The sequence below is a fragment of the Chenopodium quinoa genome, unplaced genomic scaffold (genome assembly GCF_001683475.1).
Source record: "Chenopodium quinoa cultivar QQ74 unplaced genomic scaffold, ASM168347v1, whole genome shotgun sequence".
NCBI lineage: Eukaryota > Viridiplantae > Streptophyta > Magnoliopsida > Caryophyllales > Amaranthaceae > Chenopodium > Chenopodium quinoa.
This window is the reverse complement of record NW_018745054.1, coordinates 3,207,847-3,229,831: the sequence shown is the minus strand read 5'-3', so window position 1 is coordinate 3,229,831 and position 21,985 is coordinate 3,207,847. Positions and strand designations below refer to the sequence as shown.

Genomic DNA, 21,985 nt, shown 5'->3' with positions numbered 1-21,985 from the left:
ACCGGTTGTTGTAGGTGGAAAACTTTGGTACTCTACCTGGAGTACCTTGTCTGATACAAATGAAAGTTCAGTACCTTCTCTAATACAAATTGCAAAGTTTAGACTCTGTATTGTATATTACTCTTTAATCCCAAGAGTGCTTAAAAAATCGTATTTGATTATATTCGTATTTTTGAATAGTCCATGGATTAGTCTTGATGTTTGGTAAAAGCATAGTTTTAATTTCAGCCCAAACTTATTATTTAGTTTTAGCCCAAACCTTTTATTTATCTTATTATTTTAGCCCAAATAACAATAAATCAGAAAAGGCCTGAAATTATCAATCGGCACTTAAAATGCTGAACGAAATTAGGGTTAAAAATGAATTTAGACGAAAAAGCAGACTGAAAATTCCCGCGCCACGGCAGCAGTCCACCGTGTCACGGGAAACTTTCCCGTCTGACGGTGGGATTTCCCGTGACATGGGAAACCTGCTGTGACACGGGAATTTCCGTGTCCTTTCCGCGTAAACCCTTAATGCATTTTCTCCACCGTTTACTAAATATTTCCTGCGTCACACAAAATTTGCACCGTGTCACGAAAATGTTTCCCGTCTGACGGTGGGATTTCCCGTGTCACGGTACAGTTTGTCGTGTCGCGGGATACTTTTTTAAGGGGTTTTATCATTTTAGGGTTCCGTGTGTTCCCTCAGCACATTTTTTCTATAAATACCCCCTCATTTCTGATGTACGGGGAATCAATTAATTCTCTATTTTTCTCTCTTCTATGCTCTACTAAACACTAGCTTACCTTTATTCTTTCAAAATTCCTTCTTCAAGTACTCCAAGGATTCTATACTTTACTCGTGGTTCTGTCCTTAAGCCAAGGCGTGAAAGGTAGAACTGTTTGAGGGTTTGGCCCCAAATTAATTCTATTTAATTTAATTTAATTATTGTTTTATTATTATTTCCTTGAAGTTACTAACTCGTTTATTATTTTGTAGTTGCAAACAAACAGAATCAAAGTAAGAATTATGCTCTTTTTATTTCTGTTATTTTTCTAACGATTTTGTATTGTTAGAATTATTGTTAAATTGCTTCCAATATTAATGTTTATTCTTTTATTTATTGATCACTATATTGCATGTTTAAAGGGAATATGTAATTGAAAATCACGACTAATAAGATAATTTGGACAACCGGTTTAGGTTCCTTTTAATCTTGTTGTTTAATTCAAGTGATCACAAATATTTTAGAATTATATGTTGCATTAATATTTAACCAATTTAGCTTAATAATAGTTTGGAGCAAATTGAATTTTGTTTGTATGCCTTTGAGATCGCAGGAATCATTTTTCACTATAAGAATCGAGTAGAGGCCAATACGGGCGAATGTGACTCCATGACTCACTTCGTACCATCATCCCCGATCCTCCTTTCGTGGTTCCAAACCATATGGAGTTAGTAATCTCATGGATTATGAATGGGGTGTAACCTTCACTGGTCAATCGTTGTTGCCTATCGTTATCCCTTATCGTGGTTGCCTTTTTATGATCCGTGAACGGTTTACAAGTTCCTTAAAAACTTGTTGGCGGCTCCCGACTTTATTTGTCCCTAATCGTATTGTGTCAATTCCCACTTCCTATGAGTGCCAAGCATATTCATCACATGCTTTAACGTAGGCACACTTCGAGCGACGCTACAAGCCGTCACGTCTTAGCTCCAGGTGCATTCGCCGGTTGACTCTAGCGATGGCTTTTGAGGACGATGCGACCACCCGAGAGAAGCGAGTGCGCATCTTTGCGCATATTTTTCTATCATGGACCTTTTCCCCTGACAAGGGTATTCGGGTGCTGCTTTACTACCTTCCTGCTCTGCGCGATCTTCAGCTGATCGGGACTTATGATTGGGGCAGCTTGGCCTACACTGACTTCTTACGAAGGTTGCAAGATTCTTGTCGCCACCAGTCTTACATAGGAAACATCGCTCTCTCTAGCTTGTGGAGAGTCGTAGAGGTACGCTTTATCTCTTTAAAAGTTAGCTCTAAACTCTTATTAGCACTTGCTGACATCCTTCTGTCTTTGTAGATTTGGTTCTACGAGTACTTTCCTTCGCTTGCGCCGGTGAGACCATCTCCACGCGAGCTCCTTATTGGCGCCTGTTGGGGAGGTCGTTTCAGTGATCAGGCGGCCACTGCCAATGTCTGAGAGCTGATCCTCTTGGTATGTTCTTTTTTTTAACAGTGACGTCTTTTGTATTGTTTTTTGGTAGAACTTTATCTTATAGACATATTTTACGGGAGCCTGAGGTATTATACCGGCCAGGGGACGGTCTGGTTAATCCTGCGCTAGCTGCGTAGTACACCGCTGAGCGTCTCTACTTTCAGGGGATGTATGAGGCAGCGGTGTACCTAGGAGAGAGAGTTGCTATTTAATACTCTATTCACTTTGGTTTGCGTTTTTCCAAACTGAGCCTACTAAGTTCGTTCCTCCCCTGATGTCTATAAGCTATCAGGGGATGTACGGCCCTGTTGAGGAGATGATCCCTCCGGCTCCTGAAGATCAGCGCTTCGTAGAGCGATCTATCCCTCGTCACCAGACTTGGGTGAGTTATTCACTTGATATTTGTTTACATTTGTCTTGTATCTTTACTGACTTTGTTTCTTGACAGTTCTCGCGCGAGGTGCATAGACGCCTTCCGGAGCCAGCTAGTGCGGATGAGGAACGTGGCTTCCTGTCGTCGTGATGACGCTGCTCAGGAGGTAACCTTTTCCTCTTTATTTCTGCACTGTTTATGTTTCTATTTTCTTTGCATCTGACTTAATTTACTTTTTTAGGGACAGCCTATCCCTTCACGTACTCGGACGAGACCCGAAGCGACGAGGGAGAGCCGGCTAAGTCTGGTACAAGGCGTCGCTGCACTGCTTCTGGCGGCCGAGGTGGTCGATCCGACGCTGCTCGGATCGAGCAATGTAGGGCTCAAGCTCTTCATCTGAGGGTGCACGGATTGGGCCGATGGGCCAAGGAGAGGCGACATCCGCTCCGACGGGTGGTGGGATGTACGAGGCTGGCTCGTCGTCGCAGCAGCCTCCGCAGCCTCAGCCTTTGCTGATTCATCACCAGGGTGACCCTGGGTGGACTGGTCTTGAGTTGAGTTTCCCTATTCCTGGTGAGACTGGAGCTGGTGGGGAGCATACTCCTCGATCTGCGCAGTTCTTTAATATGATGAACATCCCTCACCATATACGTCCTCCAGCACCGTAGTTGTACCTGTGTTGTTTTATTTTGACTTTTGTAGGACTTTGCCGATTAACTCATTTATTAGACACATTTTTTTAGACATATTTTGTATATATAGACTATTATATATTTTTATCTTTGCATTTATTTTTCATTTTTATGTGCATATGTGCATGCAAAAATATTTGAAATTAATTTTGCGCAAATATTCCCGTCATTTTATTACTAATGGAGGGTATCCGACTTTCTCCCCCAAAAAGAAAAGAATGAAAAATAAATTAGAATTACAACAAACCTAAATTTAATTAAGCTTGAATAAATCCAAAAGGAAAATAAAATATAGTAAACTAATATGTATGGGGTAATTGAACAAAGGGAGGAATTGTAAAGTCATTGTACGAATTCGAATCATAGCAAAAAAAATGCGGCTTGCATAGCACGTGGAGGAAGCGTTGCAACGCCGCTTGTCACCACACGCTTTGCGCTGTCGCCGAGCGCTGCGGCTGCCGCCAGGCGACAGGCCCTGTCGTCAAGCGCTGTAGTGCACTGCTTCTGAATCCTTTCCGGAGTCAAACTGCATCAATTTTGTAAATAAATAGCCCCCTAATATGCCGATTTTCTGTATAATTCGAACAAATTAATTATAACCTTAGCTTCTCAACAAATAATCATGTCTTTAGTCACTAAGATTTTTAGCAATTTTACTCGTGAATGGTGTCTGTAGGTGTCGCTCTATGTGCGTCTACGTAAAAGCATGTGTGAATATGCTTAGCACTCATAGGAAATGGGAATTGACATAATACGATTAGGGACAAGGAAAGTAAGGAGCCGCCAACAAGTTTTTAAGGAACTTGTAAACCGTTCACGGATCATAAAAGGCAACCACGATAAAGGGACCACGATAGGCAACAACGATTGACCCGTGAAGGTTACACCCCCATTCATAATCCATGATATTACTAACTTCATATGGTTCGGAACCACGAAAGGAGGGTCGGGAATGATGGTACGAAGTGAGTCATGGAGTCACATTCGTCCGTATTGGCCTCTACTCGATTCTTATAATGAAAAGTGATTCCTGCGATCTCAAAGGCATACAAACAAAATATTCAATTCACTCTAAACTATTATTAAGCTAAATTGGTTGAATATTAATGCAATATATAATTCTAAAATATTTGTGATCACTTGGTTAAACAATAAGATTAAAAAGGATCCTAAACTGGTTGTCCAAATTATCTCATTAGGCGTGATTTTCAATTACATATTCCCTTTAAACATGCAAAATGGTGATCATAAAAAATATAATAGAATAAACATCAATATTGGAAGCAATTTAACAATAATAGCGTTAGTAAAATCAAATATAAAATAACCCTAATCATGATACTAGCAATATTAAAATAAAATAAGAGTAATTAAATTAATTAATTACTCACATTCCGCACGTTCCTTTAAATTGATACATCATGAATAAACTGTTAGTTATTTCAATAAAAAAAATAAAGTAAATGAAATTAAATTAAATTAAATAAAAAGTAGAGTTGATTTGGTCCAAACCCTCAGTTATTTGTATTTATTACGCCTTGTTTTAAGGACGGAACCTCGGGTTAAGTATAGACTCCTTGGAGCGCTTAGGGGAATTATTATGGAAGAATAAGGAGGCTAGAAATTAGGTTAAAGAGGGAGAAGAGAATGATTTTTGGTGTAAGGTGAGAGAGAATGATTATTGGTGCCCCAAACTGCAAAAAGGGGGGTCCTATTTATAGGGAAAATGAGCAGAGGGAACACGTGGAACCCAAAAAAGATAAAAACCCTAAAAAAACACCGTGTCACGGCAAAGAGCACCGTGACATGGTGCCAGGCACCGTCAGACGGGGGAAGATCCCGTGACACGGGAAATAATTAGGTTACAGGAAGTGAAAACGCGTTTAGGGATTACGCGGAGAAAATACGGAGCAATCCCATGTCACAGGATGTGCACCGTGACACGGGAAGACATGTCGTGACACGGCATTGTCCATCGTGGCACAGTGCATTATGCCGTGTCACGGTGTAAAAAGTACGCGGAAATTACACGGAATATCCCCGTGTCATGGAATGGGCAACGTGACACGGGAAATTGCACCGTGAAACGGTGAAAAATCCCATGACACGGTGGATTGGGCACCGTGTCACGGGAATAAGCCCCGTGACAAGTCAGCATTTGCCGCGTCGCGGCATTTTAGCTGCTGCGCGGTAATTTCATTTTTTTACCCGTTTATAAAATAATCATAACTTTTGATCCGTAACTCGGAATAAGACATATAATATATCATTGGAAATATTATCAAGTATAATTTCCAACCCAATAAAAATAAGGTCAAAATAATTTGTGGATTTTAAGATATGACCGTTTTAGTGGAAGGGTGTCGGTTTTGGGTTGAGTTTAGTGTTTTGCTCATATCTTTTTCGTTATAGCTCGGAATTGGGATTATGATATATGGTTGGAAATATTATTTAAAGGAATATCCAAAAAAATAATAAATGGATCAAAATTGTATAGCCATAAAATCAGTTTCTCTCGATTTTGTGATGTGGACACGAAAAGTGGAAAATAGGTTATGGTTTAGGTAAATGAGCTAGAAATTGGATTGGTTCATGAAATATATTGGATAGAACATGGATTTAATCACTCCAAGGATTAAATACTCAACCCAAAAAATAATGACAGTGAAAGGTGTTCATCATCAGGTTCGGTTTTGGGGAGACATTTTTAGGTGTCTACAATGTCGGTCTTTAACTGCTAAAGAGAGAAAAGAACTCGATTTTTTTCACAAGGGAGGTGTTTATGGTATTAAGGGGGTATATCTTGACATATATCTTGTTTGGTGCCATCCTAGGCTTCCCTTCATTAGATCTTGCGGTAATCCCTAGAGTGAATGAATAATATTATAAAGATTTTGAGCGCTTCTTTAATTTAAAAGACAGAGATCTAACAAATATTTTAGATGGTAGCATAGTCAATCTAAAAGAATTTTCACGCCACTATTTTGATAGACCTTATTCTAAATCTTTTCATGTTTATAGGAGAAGGGCTTTTCTCTTTTGTATGCTTAACCAATATCTTCTCACTAGTGGTAGAACCAATGAGGGTCAAGCAATTATATTAACAGTTTTGGAGCAAATTTAATCTGGAAGGAATCCAATGCCATTAATTGTTGGAGAGACTATGCTTAGTCTAGATGAATTAAAGAAAAATCCAAAAGCGACTTTTCGGGGTTCTCCAATTTTATTATAGGTAGACAAATAATATTTTTAATTACAGAAATCAAAAACATATTTTTGTATAGTAATACTAATTATTTGCATTGAATTTTTTTGCATATATGGCTAATGGAGAGACTAGAATTAATTAGTCCTCTTGACAATATTGAAAAATACACTTCGAATTGCTTTGTGAGGTGAAAGAAGCGTTTCTCTAAGATGGGTCGCCATGAGTGGAATAAAGTCTTTGCTTCTTGCAACGTTGTTATCAAGTGGGTCGTCCCATGGTGGAAAATTGAGAATATGGTTGGTGTTAACAAGCAACCCTTATGTCGTCTTCCAAGCTTAACCAAGATGAATTTTTATTATCCCTGCAGGGTAAAAAGGCAGTACGGTCTACTTCAAAAAATCCCTTCTAGGGATCTCCGTCGTCCCTATGAATTCCCTGTTTCGCAAGAAGTAGATAAATTTGACAAATATTGGAGTGCTAGGCCTTTATGGGAAGTAATTACCCAAAAGGTTCCTCCTTCCTTGCCCAATGATGTGAAGAGATGGCTTCTTAATAAGCCTACAAAGGACATGAAGAAAAATCAGAGTAGAACCAATGTGAAGACCGTCTAGGTGACAAAGTGATTCTTGTTAAGGAACGCTTGGGTGAAAAATTTGAATTTAAAACACCTGTAATGCCTAAGAATGAAGAAAGACACTACAAAGGATAAAGTGAAAAGAAAAGCTGACACTTTAGAGAAGAAGGTTTGGGTATGATGTGGATCAAGAGGGAAATTCTTTTGAAGAGCCAATCATATTGGTTTTAAGGCCAATAGGGTTTGAGCTTGGAGTAAAGAATCAAGAATGGTTAACATGCGCAGCCATTGAAGAAGAAGTCAAGGTCCAGTTGGGTTCCGACGACGGCAGCGGCGGCGACGCGCCGATCTGGGTGCCACGCGCCGGCTCCCTAGCTCCGGCCTGAGTCCAGCTACACGTTGGTGGGGCGCGTGTCGATGATGGCAGCGCGTGAGACGGTGGTTCGGCGGCAGTACGAAAAGAAAGATTTTCCTAACTTAGTTTTTTCTAGAGTTTTTGCTTGCAAGTTTTTACCTTTCACTTGAAAGGGTTTTTCTTGGTTTAAGCAATTAGGAATCTTCTTAATTTCTGTTATTTTAGTTTAAAATAATTTCTAAGTCAATTAGGAATTGTTTTAAGAAGTTTTAGTTTAATTAGAACTAGTCTTATTACTAGTTTCCTAGTTCCATTAGAATTGGTTTTCCTATTCTATCTAGGATACTTGGGGATCAAGGCTAGGTTTTTTTTTCCTAGTTCGAATAGACTTAGGAATAGTTAGTTTAGTCTATAAATAAGGGATTTTTCGTGGCTTTGGATACACAACCAAAACCAGAAAATTCAATTCAAGTTTATTGTTTGTTTTGCTTAATTGCTTACAAATTCTTTTGCTAGTTTTCAATTCAAGGAGTTGTTTTGATAATTAGAACGTTCAATTCTTAGTTCTAGGAGTAGTCTAAGTTTTGTTCATCAAAGTACTTAGTTCCAGGAGTGGTCTAGGTAATTTGAGAGACGTTGAATTCGTTCCAGGAGTGGTCGTTTTCAAAGTCATATCCGGTTCGTTATTCTTAAGTTGTTCGATTTTCTTAGGAAATTCGAAGGGCTTGTGTTACTTGTGTGATTTTAGATTCTTTATTAAGTTAAGGGGTTTAAATCCACATCAAATTGGTATCAGAGCTTGTGTGATACCACATCAAATTGGTATCAGATTTCAGGGGTTTTTGATCGTTCAACAATTCGTTCATCAAATCGCACTTGTTCTCGGATAACCAGTTTTTCTGTCAACTTCAGAAGGCTCGTTCTCCTTCGTTACAAGGTCTTTTCAGGTGATTCTTTTTTTGATTTTGGGTGAAATTTTGTCTACTTTCTGCCTGTGAAATTTCGGAATTTTTCGAGTTCTTGTGCTATTAAACTGGACTGTTTTCCGCAACTGTGTCAGTTTTGGTCCGATTTAATACTTACTGCTCTTTGTGTGCGATTTTCTTCCAAGTTGTGTTGCGATTTTTGAGGGTTATTCCTGTGTGTTTTGGGGTCTTTTAAGTCTGTTTTTGTCTTATAATTATGGACGAAGCTTTGAGCAAACTTATGGATGAATTTGCAAAGTTACTTCAAGGTCATAAAAAGAAGAAAAAACATGAAGATGATAACGTAGATTTTTGCTTTGGTAACAAACATATGCTTATGGAGCGACTGAATTTACATGAAGAAATTATTTTTCAAGGTCAACAAGATAGTTTGTTTCATACTCGATGCAAAGTTGTTGATAGAACTTGTAGGGTGATCATTGATAGTGGTTCGTGTACCAATGTAGCGTCTACAGAGATGGTTACTAAACTCCAACTTCCTACAAGAGATCATGAAAAACCATATAAGTTGGGTTGGCTAGATAATTCTATGGGTTTTCATGTAGAACAACAAGCTTTGGTGAATTTCTCCATTGGCAATTACAAGGAAGAATTATGGTGCGATGTGATTCCTATGAGTGCTTGTCACGTTCTTTTAGGAAGACCATGGCAATTTGATCGACATGTTAAACATGATGGTGTGGCCAACACATATTCGGTCAAGGTGGGAAACAAGAGGTTCAAACTTATTCCTTTAACTATTATTCCATGCCGCGTTAAAGTTAAAGAGATGGAGGAAGATTGTCAAAAGGATAAGGAAGAGGAACATGTAGGTGCTAAAGAGCTCGAAGAAAAGGTGAATGAAACAATTGATGTTCCAATTGTGTGTGACGTTGTTCAAGATCAGATTATTCATAATGATCTACCAATGGTGGTGTCGGAAAAGGTTTTTGATACTATTGAGGAGCCATTCGTGAATCAAGATAATAATTTAATGGTTTCTTTAGAAGTGGTGGATTCATTAGGCATGCATAAAGAGAAGAAATTGTTAGTCATACATGAGAAAAATATCATGAAGCCTAAAGTGTTCTTATGGTCAACTTCGAAGACCAAGGACCAAATTGAGAATTGGTTGTTTCTAAAATATTGCCTTGCTCGTGGTGATGTTGTTACATTGCTTAAAATTGCTAGCGTTGAGGTAATAGTTCTTTTGGCTTGTATTCGTCGAATTTGGATGGTTTCATGGAATTGTTCTCCTTACATGGATGATGCGAATTTGAGGACAAATTCTTTTGAAGAGGGGGAGAATGATGTGGATCAAGAGGGAAATTCTTTTGAAGAGCCAATCATATTGGTTTTAAGGCCAATAGGGTTTGAGCTTGGAGTAAAGAATCAAGAATGGTTAACATGCGCAGCCATTGAAGAAGAAGTCAAGGTCCAGTTGGGTTCCGACGACGGCAGCGGCGGCGACGCGCCGATCTGGGTGCCACGCGCCGGCTCCCTAGCTCCGGCCTGAGTCCAGCTACACGTTGGTGGGGCGCGTGTCGATGATGGCAGCGCGTGAGACGGTGGTTCGGCGGCAGTACGAAAAGAAAGATTTTCCTAACTTAGTTTTTTCTAGAGTTTTTGCTTGCAAGTTTTTACCTTTCACTTGAAAGGGTTTTTCTTGGTTTAAGCAATTAGGAATCTTCTTAATTTCTGTTATTTTAGTTTAAAATAATTTCTAAGTCAATTAGGAATTGTTTTAAGAAGTTTTAGTTTAATTAGAACTAGTCTTATTACTAGTTTCCTAGTTCCATTAGAATTGGTTTTCCTATTCTATCTAGGATACTTGGGGATCAAGGCTAGGTTTTTTTTTCCTAGTTCGAATAGACTTAGGAATAGTTAGTTTAGTCTATAAATAAGGGATTTTTCGTGGCTTTGGATACACAACCAAAACCAGAAAATTCAATTCAAGTTTATTGTTTGTTTTGCTTAATTGCTTACAAATTCTTTTGCTAGTTTTCAATTCAAGGAGTTGTTTTGATAATTAGAACGTTCAATTCTTAGTTCTAGGAGTAGTCTAAGTTTTGTTCATCAAAGTACTTAGTTCCAGGAGTGGTCTAGGTAATTTGAGAGACGTTGAATTCGTTCCAGGAGTGGTCGTTTTCAAAGTCATATCCGGTTCGTTATTCTTAAGTTGTTCGATTTTCTTAGGAAATTCGAAGGGCTTGTGTTACTTGTGTGATTTTAGATTCTTTATTAAGTTAAGGGGTTTAAATCCACATCAGGGTAGAAAAGAAACATGGAGTCCTAGCTAAGGGAGAAACTATTTACTCTAAAAATTGAATGTAGGTTCACTAAGGGATGCCTAGTAGCTAAAGTCATGGATGATGAAGAGGATGTAGTTAAAAATTGGAAGAGGGCAAAGAAAGAGAAGAAAGATTGAAGCATTGATTAACTTCCAATTTATTAGACTAGTTTAAATTTAAAGTTAATTTTATTTTATTAAGCTTTTATTTGAATTCCATCAATAATGTAATTTTTTACTTTATTTTATTAATGGCATTTCAGCTTTTTTAATTAAATTAACTTTTAAATTTAATTTATTAAAGCAATGAAAACAACTTAAATTATTTTATTTTTTAGAAATTTTCTCGACTACGGAAGTCGAAAATTTTCCGAAATACACCGAAAATTGCCCAGATATTTGCAGAAAATCGGCGCCGCTGTTTTGCGTCTGTTGTTGCCTTTTGCCGAGCGACAGGCTCTATCGCTTTACGCTGCAGTCTGTCGGCCGGCGACATACCTCTTTCTGTGGTGCTGTTATTCCGTCGAATTTCTATTGCTCTTGGGATGTAAGGTTTGCGAAGATTAAAGTGGCTGCACCCTATAAAGGGTTGCCTACGTATCCTTTCTAAGGAATCAGGCCAAACGTAGCTCTCTTGAGTTTCCTACTCAAGTAATTATGGGTAGTACTTTTTAAGTTGGTCAAGGTTCGTCATGTTTTAGAATTTATTGTCATCCATATAAGTTAGTTTTGCTGCACCTCCTGACAGAATGGTTTTGACGATATATGGTCCGGACCAATTAGGCCTAAATTTGCCTCTTGGATCCAAAACATTTTTCCTTAGAGCTTTTAACACCAAGTCTCCTACTTTGATGTTTCTTGTCTTAACCTTCTTATCAAAGTGCCTAGCCATACAACATTAGGTATGATGTAGAGCTTCCAGTCGCTTTTCATCAAGTAGAATTAGCTCTTCATATCTTGCTCTAGTCCATTCGACTTCGTCGAGTTTACTTTCTAGTGCAATGCGTAGAGACGGTATCTCTAGCTCTACAAGTTGTACGACATCCATTCCATAAACCAAGGAGAATGGTGTATTTCTTGTTGATGTACGGATTGACGTGCAATAACCCCAAAGTGCGAAATGGAGTTTGTCAGGCCAATCTTTGTAATTTTCTGTCATTTTCTCGATAATAGTCTTTAGATTTTTGTTAGCCGCCTCAACTGCTCCATTTGCTTGAGGTCTATAAGTGGGAGAGTGATGGTGTTGAATGCCGTATTTTTGTAACAATTCTTCACATTCTGCTTGAAAGTGAGTTCCATTGTCACTTATCATCTCATGTGGGACTCCGTCACTAGTGGAAAAAAGGCCATCCGTAACGGGCAAAAAGGGCCCATCCGTAACGGGCAGCGTCCGTTACATATGCAGCCATTACGGATGGGCATTGTTATTCGTAACGGGCACCGTTCGTTACAAATTATAACTTATTCGTAACGGGCAAATGCTCGTTACGAATAACCCCGTTATTCGTAACGGATATCCAAAAGCCCGTTACATATAATCCCGTTATTCATAACGGGCATCCAAAAGCCCGTTACAAATAACCCTGTTATTCGTAACAGGCATATGTTTTGCCCGTTACGAATACCTTGTTATTTGTAACATGCATGTATCTACCCATTACGAATAATGTGTGCCCAATTTTTAAAAAAAATCCAGCACATTCATGCTGGATTTCTTATAGCTTTGCTTGCACAATCATTTTATGAATTAACTAATGAGAGAAATTATGTTTAATGCATGGTACAGTAGAAAATCTCATATACAATCATCAAAGTTCAATTATCACCTAATAATTAAAATAAAAAAAATATTTTACAGTAGAAAACCAAGCTAATAATTATCACCTAATAATTAAAATAATCAACTAGCTCAACACTACAACACTACTTCAATTATTTTACAGTAGAAAACTAAGCTGCGAGGAGGAGCACGGGATATGGTGGGGCAGCAGGGATGACAGTCGAGTGGCAAACTCTAGATGAACCCAAAACATTCCTCAAATAAACCCTAAAAAGAAACATATCCATAAATCAAAAGAAACCCAAATTGTGTCAATTTGAATCAAGTAATTCAATGAAACAAACGGATGTTTAACAATCTATATACCTTCTAACAGCAGAGCGACTTCAAGAAGCTTGTAACGAAGAGACCCACACTGAGCAATAGCGCAAAGACCCCCCTATTGTTGTTAACCTTTTGGAAAATTAAGCCTCTTCAGCATAATCAAGCTAAGCTCCCAAACCCTTCTTACCTTCTCACCTAATCACAACTCCAAACCATAAAAAATCATAATCAAAATCGCAAAAATACACAAAAGAAAAAAACATATATAGAGCGCACTTTATCAGGAACCCCAATCTTGAACTAAAGAATAACAACTTGTGAAAGAAATTGTATGTGTTTATTATATGGTAATCAAACCCAGTAACAAAAAATTTACATATAATACCTCATACAGCAGTTTAAAGTCGATAAGATTCACAATAATCAAATACATTTCACGAGTAAGGATGAGTGATTACATTCAATCCTGATGTAGGATGATTGAAATAGTTGTCAGATGTGGTTCATTTTATAGCAACATAAAGTCTGTCATATGATATTTTATAACTTTGAGATGATGATAAAGGAAAGCAAAAGTAGCATCCCATAATTTAGCCAATGAACTTCTGAATTCTATATCAGAAAACCAGCAAGGGTCTAATTAACCTTTTTAGCTATACCAAGTTCTATGTTCTGCAGCTCTGCGCGCTAAAGTCGGCTGTCTATCAATCAATGCTTGACGACTCCTAGTATCTGAGCGTCTATACAATAAACCCCTTTTCAAGCAAAATTATGCAAGTTCAGTACTAAAGTTCAACCCATTTTTAAAATAAATATCACATAATTAATACAAGATATAAACCCAATAAAATTAAGAAAATTTATGCAAGTTCATTAATTAAACTTATTCTATCAAATTTATGCAAGTTCATTAACTAAAATTTGTTTGAGTATAGAATGAAAATTATTCTAGCAAAATTAACTGATTGTTTCAGTATCAATTATTCATTATGAAAACTGTAATCCAGCTCTCACTGACCTGGTTTACGACAATAGCAGCGACACGGGCATTTGAACTTGATAGAGATGGTGGATAATTGAGGGTGTGAGCTCAATTTGAAGTAGAAATATGAAATTGGGAGGAAGAAGAGTAAGTAATTAAAAAGACCAATTGGAAATAGGAAAAAAAAACCTTTAGAAAAAAGGATTGAGGATTGTTCAATGCATGTTTGTAAAATAGACACTATAGAAGTAAACATGTAATTGCAGAATTCAACCAAATTGAACAATTGAAATCATAGAAGATAAATGCTCACTGATCACTCACAGAGAAGTGGGCAAATGCACATTCCAGATGGCTATCCTTAAGAACCACACTAAAGAACTAATCAAAGTAATCAAATCTTTTATGACTATGCAGAACTTACCCAAAACTCAGATAATGATAACATAAGCAAAGTAAGGAAAGCCAGAAACTTACATCCCCCATATCGAGAGTTAAAATTGTTACAAAAGCTAGCACGCTGGGAGCTTGAACTGAGGATTAATAACATGGAGTTGGCACGCTGCACATAAAACAATGTATTCTCCGCTATCTTTTTTAACGCTTTCCATTCCGAGCAATCCCAAAAATAAAGGCCAATGTCACGTTGGAGGCGCCAAAGATCAAATAGGTAAGCATTGTTGGCTCCTGCTGAGTAGTCATTAACACACTTCTTCTGGTAAGTTTGCAGAAGATTTGAGCTAGATAAGAACCGGGAAAGCTCCTTGAATGCACCATGCTCAATGTCACGTCCCTCCAACTCTCCTAGCAGATGATAATAAAGATCATTAAGTATCAAGTTCTTTATGTGGATTCCTTCACTAAAAGAAAATAACAGTATCCTATTACACCAAAGTACAAGTGCACTAAGGATCCTAAAGACAAAAACAAATAGCAGGGATGGAGAATGCAAGAGTTCAATTTTTGAAATAAATGCACGAAAGGCATTCAGAAAAGACATAAAAAAATTGGATATGCATCACATAGCCTAAAGACCCAATCAGTATGTAAATTCTTTAAAATACAGATGTAGCTTTAGACCTCCGGTTACACAAGCAGCCATCACATCTTTTTGGCAGAAATACATTTTATGACACTGGCGTACATATATATATATATATATATATATATATATATATATATATATATATATATATATGTATGTATGTATATATATATGTATGTATATATATGTATATGTATGTATGTATGTATATGTATGTATGTATATATATATATATGTATATATATATGTATATACACACTACGTGAAAAAACGAATTTGGCACCGGTTCAAACCCGGCCTAAGGCACCGGTTCAAACCCGGCCTAAGGCACCGGTTTGAACCGGTGCCAATGTGGGGGGTGCCAAAAAAGGGTTTAAAAAGGCACCGGTTCAAACCGGTGCCAAAACTTGAAATTGGCACCGGTTAACCGATGCCAAAAAGTACCAAAAAATTTTATGATTCATTTTTTGGCACCGGTTAACCGGTGCCAAAAGTGCCAACATATAAATTTTTTTTTTTTTACTTAAAAATTAAATCTGTATTAATATTAATATAATCAAATCTGTTCATTATTAATTACAGTATAATCAAATCTTAATAATAACCAAAAGTGCCAAAATATTAATATAATCAAATCTGTTCATTATATATATATACATATAATAAAAAAAAATTACAGTATAAAGCAAAATAAATTACAACAGCTAAATCAAAATAAAAAAATTACAACATATAAATAAAAAAAAATTACAATATAAATAAAAAAAAAAAAGAAAATCAGTTGATTCTTCGATATAAGATCAATATACTTGCATGTTGATTCTTCAATTTAAGAACTAAATCCATATACCTACACCAATTAAAACAACCAAAATGAATCGATTAACATGAATCAATTCAAAAACCCAGAAAATCGAAAAAAAAAAAGAAAAGAATAACCCAGAAAATCGAAAAAAAAAAGAAAATCGAAAAAAAGAAAAGAATAATCCAGAAAATGAAAATCAGTTCAAAAAAGAAAATGAATCGGAAAAAATAAAAAAATAAAAACCCAGAAAATCCAAAAAAAAAAAGTTCAAAAATAAAAAAAAAACCCAGAAAATCGGAAAAAAAAAAGAAAGAAAATCAGTTCAAAAACGCAGAACATCAATTACAACCCAGAAAATAAAACCCAGAAAATCAATTAAAACCCAGAACATCAATTAAAACCCAGAAAATAAAAAAAAAAATCGACTAAAAAACCCAGAAATTAAAAAAAAAATTCGAATTAAAATAAGTTTAAAAATTGATTAACCAAACTAGAAAATCGAAAATCACTTTAAAAAAACAAATTTAAATCGATTAAAATAAAAAATAAATCAATAAAAAAAATTTAATTCGTGGTGGATTAAACAATTTTTTTTTTAAAGAAACCCATAAAAAATTTCGAAGACACTCATCAAATCAATTAAACCCAAAATCAACTTCGAACAAACCCAAATCAACTTGATGTGACGATGGTGGCGGCGGCTTTGCGATGTTGTTGCATGTTGTTGTTGTTGCGGTTTATTATTGCATGATGTTGTTGTTGCGGTTTAAGGGAGAGCAGAGGAGAGATCGAGAAGGTGTTGTTGCGGTGGTGTTCGAAGAGAAAGATAAGAGGTTCGAAGAGAAAGAGAAGAGATTAAGGGAGAGCAGAGGAGATATCGAGAAGGGAGAGGAGAGAGTGATGAAAGAGGCGGACTGAGAGGAGAGAGAAGGAGCAAGCTAAGTTTTAGGGTTTTAAGGAGAGATAAGGCCGGTTTTTTAAAAAAAATAATAAAAGGTCCGGTTCACAAAGGCAACGGTTCAAACCGGTGGCCTTTATGATTTTGGCACCGGTTTGAAGTGAACCGGTGCCTTTTACTCTGGTTTACCTTCCCACCAATTTTGTAGGCCATTTTTGGCACCGGTTTGGACTGAACCGGTGCCAATTAGGGGGTGCCTTTTTGATATTTTCAACTAGTGATATTACATATATTTATATATATATGTACATATATATATATATATATATATAAATATATGTGTATATATGTATATATATATACATTGTGTGTATATATATATATATAGTAGCTATCTTATTCATCCCACAAACTGGAAAACTCATCCCTCAAACAATAATAGCCTTCAGAATTCAATATAATACTTCTATACAGCAGTTTAAATAATCAAATTCCATTTCATAAGCACATTTTGTAGGGTCTCAAGTATAAATCAAGTTTTATATTTATTTAACTCATTTCGCACATTAGCAAGTATATATATATATATAGTAGGTATCTTATTCATTCCAAAAATTTGAAAACTCATTCCTCAAACAATAATAGCCTTCAGAATTCAATATAATACTTCTAGGGAAATTCTACATAATACCCCTGAGGTATTTTGACTATTCCACGTTGTGCCCCTCCCTTTGAAAAGTTCCACGCTGTAACCTCAAGGTTTCAAAAGTGATTAAGTTGTACCCCTGCCGTTATCCTTCCGTTACATGTTGTCGTTATCCTTTACACCTATTTTATTTTTTTCTCGATTTTCGTGCTAAAAAAATGTCCCATTAAAGGTTTTAAGGGTCATTTTAGCCCTAAAGGGTCCAAATTGAGCTTGGAATTTGTAAAAAAAAAAATAACATAAAAGCCTCGTTTTGTGAATTTGAATTCTAATAGTTAAATTTAAAATTCATAAAACGGGGCTTTTACGTTACTTTTTTGCAAAATTCGAGCTCAATTTGGTCCCTTAAAAGCTAAAATGACCCCTAAAAACCTGTAATAGGACATTATTAAGCACGAAAATCGAGAAAAAAAAATAAATAGGTGTGAAGTGGGCCCCACTAACAGCAACATGTAACGGAGGGATAACGGCAGGGGTACAGCTTAATCACTTTTGAGACCTTGAGGTTACCGCGTGGAACTTTTCAAAGGGAGGGGTACAACGTGGAATAGTCAATACCTCAGGGGTATGATGTAGAATTTCCCATACTTCTATACAGCAGTTTAAAGTCAGTAAAATCCACAATAATCAAATTCCATTTCATAAGCACATTTTGTAGGGTCTCAAGTATAAATCAAGTTTTATATTTATCCAACTTATTTCGCACATTAGCAACTATAAATCTATAATATAGTACTAATCAACGCTTAGCTACATAAAAACCATTCAATTTCAAAGCTTTGTAATTTCATTTATAAATTATTCAATGAAAAAAAACAAGGTAATGATTGATTTCAGTCATGGTTAATCAGATACAGAAAACAGAACTAGTGGTAATCACTAAACAGTAACAGAAGTGTTCATAGACATTTAAGCATTCAATTGCAAGCATTCAGAACTTGAATTTTAACAAACTAACCTCAAGATAACGTTTCCTAGCTTCATCAACCCCATATAGTCGAGCTTCACAAAGGAAACACCAAATTGACTCCTCTGTAAAGCTACATTCAACCTGAATTGCTCTGTGCCTTCTTCAAACCTATCAAAAAAGCATTTAATTTCTCTCAAAATTAAAAGATCGTGTACTTTTTGCAAACACCAAATGTTCAAAATTGCCACATTTTGTGTCTTAAAGTGAAGTGTTTGTAAGAGGATTGCATCAACTATACTTCATACACATTATACAACAAGCACAAAAGGCCAAAAGCCTACATTCGTTATCACCTTATAAGTTATAATTACAGTAAAAAATAGAGCAAAAGCAAATCTCAATGGTAATAAGAGATTTAAATTATTTTCCACTAAATTAATTATGAATCATTTACATCTTCCACCATTATTCCGAGTTGCTCCAACTTTGATCTCAAATTCCATGGCTTCCTTGGCAACCAAATTCTAGCCTTTTGATTCCTGCAATTTGAGATCAAGAATACAAATAGTTAAAAAAGAATTGTAGTATTCTATTAGAGAAGCCATAATAATAATTGGAATTGAGATCAAAGAACGAGTATAATCTATATACCCTAATAATTACTACTTATATCACCAACCAAATTCTTCATATGAAATCCCTTTGACAAAAATAACTTGCATCAATTAAACAAATAGTACAACAGCTAAAGTGTGAACTCTAATATCCTTGTAAATAATTACTAAGGCACGAGAAGGAAAAAAAACACGGACACACACACCATGCTTCACACACACAGACCACACACACACCATGCTTCAGCTATATGCTTCTTGCAGGCAATGTAAATATTGTAATTGTAGACTGATTAAACTCCAGTCCATAATGCTTAACAAAGAATGATACTTGCATAACAAATGCAGATTATATTAATTATCTTTACAAGAATTCCTTAATAACTTACATTTTATAATTAGATTTTGAGTCTACTTATTAAGATTAGGGTAATTTGGATTTTGGTACCTCGAAAATGGGGGTAATTGAATTTTAGTACCCATCTAAAATTTTATTTTAAATTAGTACCTCAAAAATGACTAAACTATAGATATCAGTACCTCCGTTAGCATTCTGTCAACTTTGCCGTTAGTGGGTCCCATTATCTAATTCTTTAATAATTTAATTTATTAAAAAAAAAGAAAAAAACATTTAATTAAAAAAAAACTTAAAAAATAATAAAAAAAAAAAACTTAAAAATAAAGAATAAAAAATAAAAAAAAAACTTAAAAAAAAAAAAAAACAAAAACCAAGCCCTGCCTCCCCACCACCCAGCCTGCCTCCCCGCCACCCACCCTGCCTCCACGCGCCGACGCCACCCCCCCACCCAGCCCTGCCTCCCCGACGCCACCCCCACTCTAGCTGCCTGCCTCCCCGCGACGACGCCAACCCCCCCACCAGCCTTGCCTCTCCACGACGCCACTCCCCACGCCACGATCTGAAAACCACCACATCGAAAACCCCCTCCCTTTCCCATCGCCGACTTCCCTCCTCTTCCTCACTCTTGGCTGCCTCGAGGTTCCCGAAAACCACCACATCCCCCTTTCCCCCAAATCAATTTTTAGGGTTTTAGGGTTAAATTTTCGGTTTGTGGGTGGTGGGTTACGGGATTTTCGGTTTGTGGGTGGTGGGTTTCTGGGTTCGTGGGTTGTGGGTGGTGGGTTTAGGGGTTCATGGGTTGTCGGGCTGTGGGTTTTGGGGGTTCGTGGGTGGTGGGTGGTGGGGTGTGGTGGGGTTCGTGGGTTGTGGTGGGGTTCATGGGTGGGGTGTGGTGGGGTTCGTGGGTTGTGGGTTTTGGGGGTTCATGCCTGGCCGCGGCGGCAGCTGCTGTGGCTGGGCTTCGTGCCTGGCCGCGGCGGCAGCAGCTGTTGCTGGGCTTCGTGCCTGGCCGCAGCTGCCGTGGCTGGGCTTCGTGCCTGGCCGCAGCTGCCGTGGCTGGGCTTCGTGCCTGTCCGCGGCGGCAGCTGCCGTGGCTTGGTGGTGGGTTCGTGGGTTGTTTTTTTATTTTATTAGTTTTTTTTTAAATGTTTTTTTTTTAATAATTTAAATTATTAAATTATTAGATAATGGACCCCACTAACGGAAAACTTAACGGAACATGGACGGAGGTACCAAAATCTATAAAGTTACACTTTTGGAGGTATTAATTTAAAATAAAATTTTAGATGGGTACTAAAATTCAATTACCCCTATATTCGAGGTACCAAAATTCAAATTTTCCTTAAGATTACCCAAGAAATATATCAGATTATATTGAGAAATGCTTTTCTAGCGTCTAAAATTTTGTTGATAATTTTGTATCTTGTAAATTTCAGTAAAGCCACCTGCAATATACAATATTCAACATAGAAGTGACAAGCTTCAAGAATTAATTTTGTATCCCAATATTAACATGTGAAAAGGATATCAAAATTCACACTTTATTTTGATAAGAAATCTTCTTCTTTCCCCACCTTCCCACCAATTATTTACAAAAATCTCATATAATAAATCCACTCACCAACTAAATTCGTGAGCTCTATTAACATGCACTAAAAAGGTTGTCTGTTTTAAGAGAAAAGTAATTGTATCATGAAATCAAAACACCACAAAATACAAGGATATATCCCTTATTTAATCTTGTGGCCTGTGAATTTAAAGAAGTTAAGTGATAAATTGAACCCTGATCGACCATCAATAATCAATTATTTTTACCCAATTTACTCACAAATCATCCCAATAATCTATAAATTCAATGAATCACGCATCAAATTAAAAAAAAAATCTAAATAAAATTACAAGTATAAAATCGAGGACAAACATCAACGACGGAAAAATAAAAATAAATTTTAATAAAACATTAACCTTTTCAAATGAACGTCAATAATTCGAAAGCTAAGAAACGCAGATATATATAATTTCAAGAAATACTGACATTTAAATGTCGTCAAATTTTAGTAATTTGCAGTGCTGCATGTAATTGAGAAAGCCACAATTTTTTTGGAGAAAAATTGAATTAAAATCGAAAATAAAAAATTAAAAAAAACCCTTGGTTAGAAGACCATGAAATTGTAAATTTGAGCAAAACAAAAACTCAAAAAACATGAAAATAATGAAATAATTTAAACAGAAAAGAAGAAAAAAGCATTAACCTTCAAGAACATCGATCATTTCGAGAGGGGGAAACGATGAAAGGTGATGGGTTTGTATCAACTCCTTGCGCCGTTGCTAGGACCAACCAACTCGATCTTGAATTGAGGAAGAAGTGAAGAGGAGGATAGAGGGAGAAAGGCGAAAAGAGGAGGAGAAGAGAGATAGGAAGAACATAAGAGGAGAGAGAGTGTGTGTGTGTGCGGCTGCAAAATAATACGGAGTAGTTTAAAACCCTAGCTGCTTGATTTAGGTGTAGCGGACTTTGTATTTGTCCGTTACAAATATCCACTATTCGTAACGGACATTTCTTTGTCCGTTACAATTATAAAATATTCGTAACGGGCATTTATTTGTCAGTTACAAATGAGTTTTTTCCGTAACGGACATATATTTTGCTCGTTACAAATACACTTTTTGTAACGAATTTCATTATGCTCGTTACAAATGAGCCGTTACAAATGAATTTTTTTCCACTAGTGCGTATCGACAAATAATATTCCTTTCGATAAAGAGTGCTACATGTTTTGCAGCGAGTTTAGCATATGACTGTGCTTTGACCCACTTTGTGAAGTAATCAATTGCTACTAGGATGTATTCGTGACCTCCTGTCACAGGAGGGGTTATTTTACCAATAATATCAATTCCCCATGTAGA

General features: G+C 36.6%; 1 long non-coding RNA gene across 1 annotated transcript; it reads right to left on the bottom strand.

The window, feature by feature from the left end:
* Positions 1–12,456: 12,456 nt before the first annotated feature.
* LOC110709185 lies at positions 12,457–21,532 on the bottom strand. Its single transcript, XR_002508881.1, has 6 exons — positions 21,331–21,532; positions 18,561–18,645; positions 18,155–18,274; positions 14,220–14,546; positions 12,803–12,955; positions 12,457–12,703 (listed from the first exon to the last, which is right to left on the bottom strand). It is a non-coding gene; the product is annotated as an uncharacterized LOC110709185 (long non-coding RNA).
* Between the last annotated feature and the right edge of the window lie 453 nt (positions 21,533–21,985).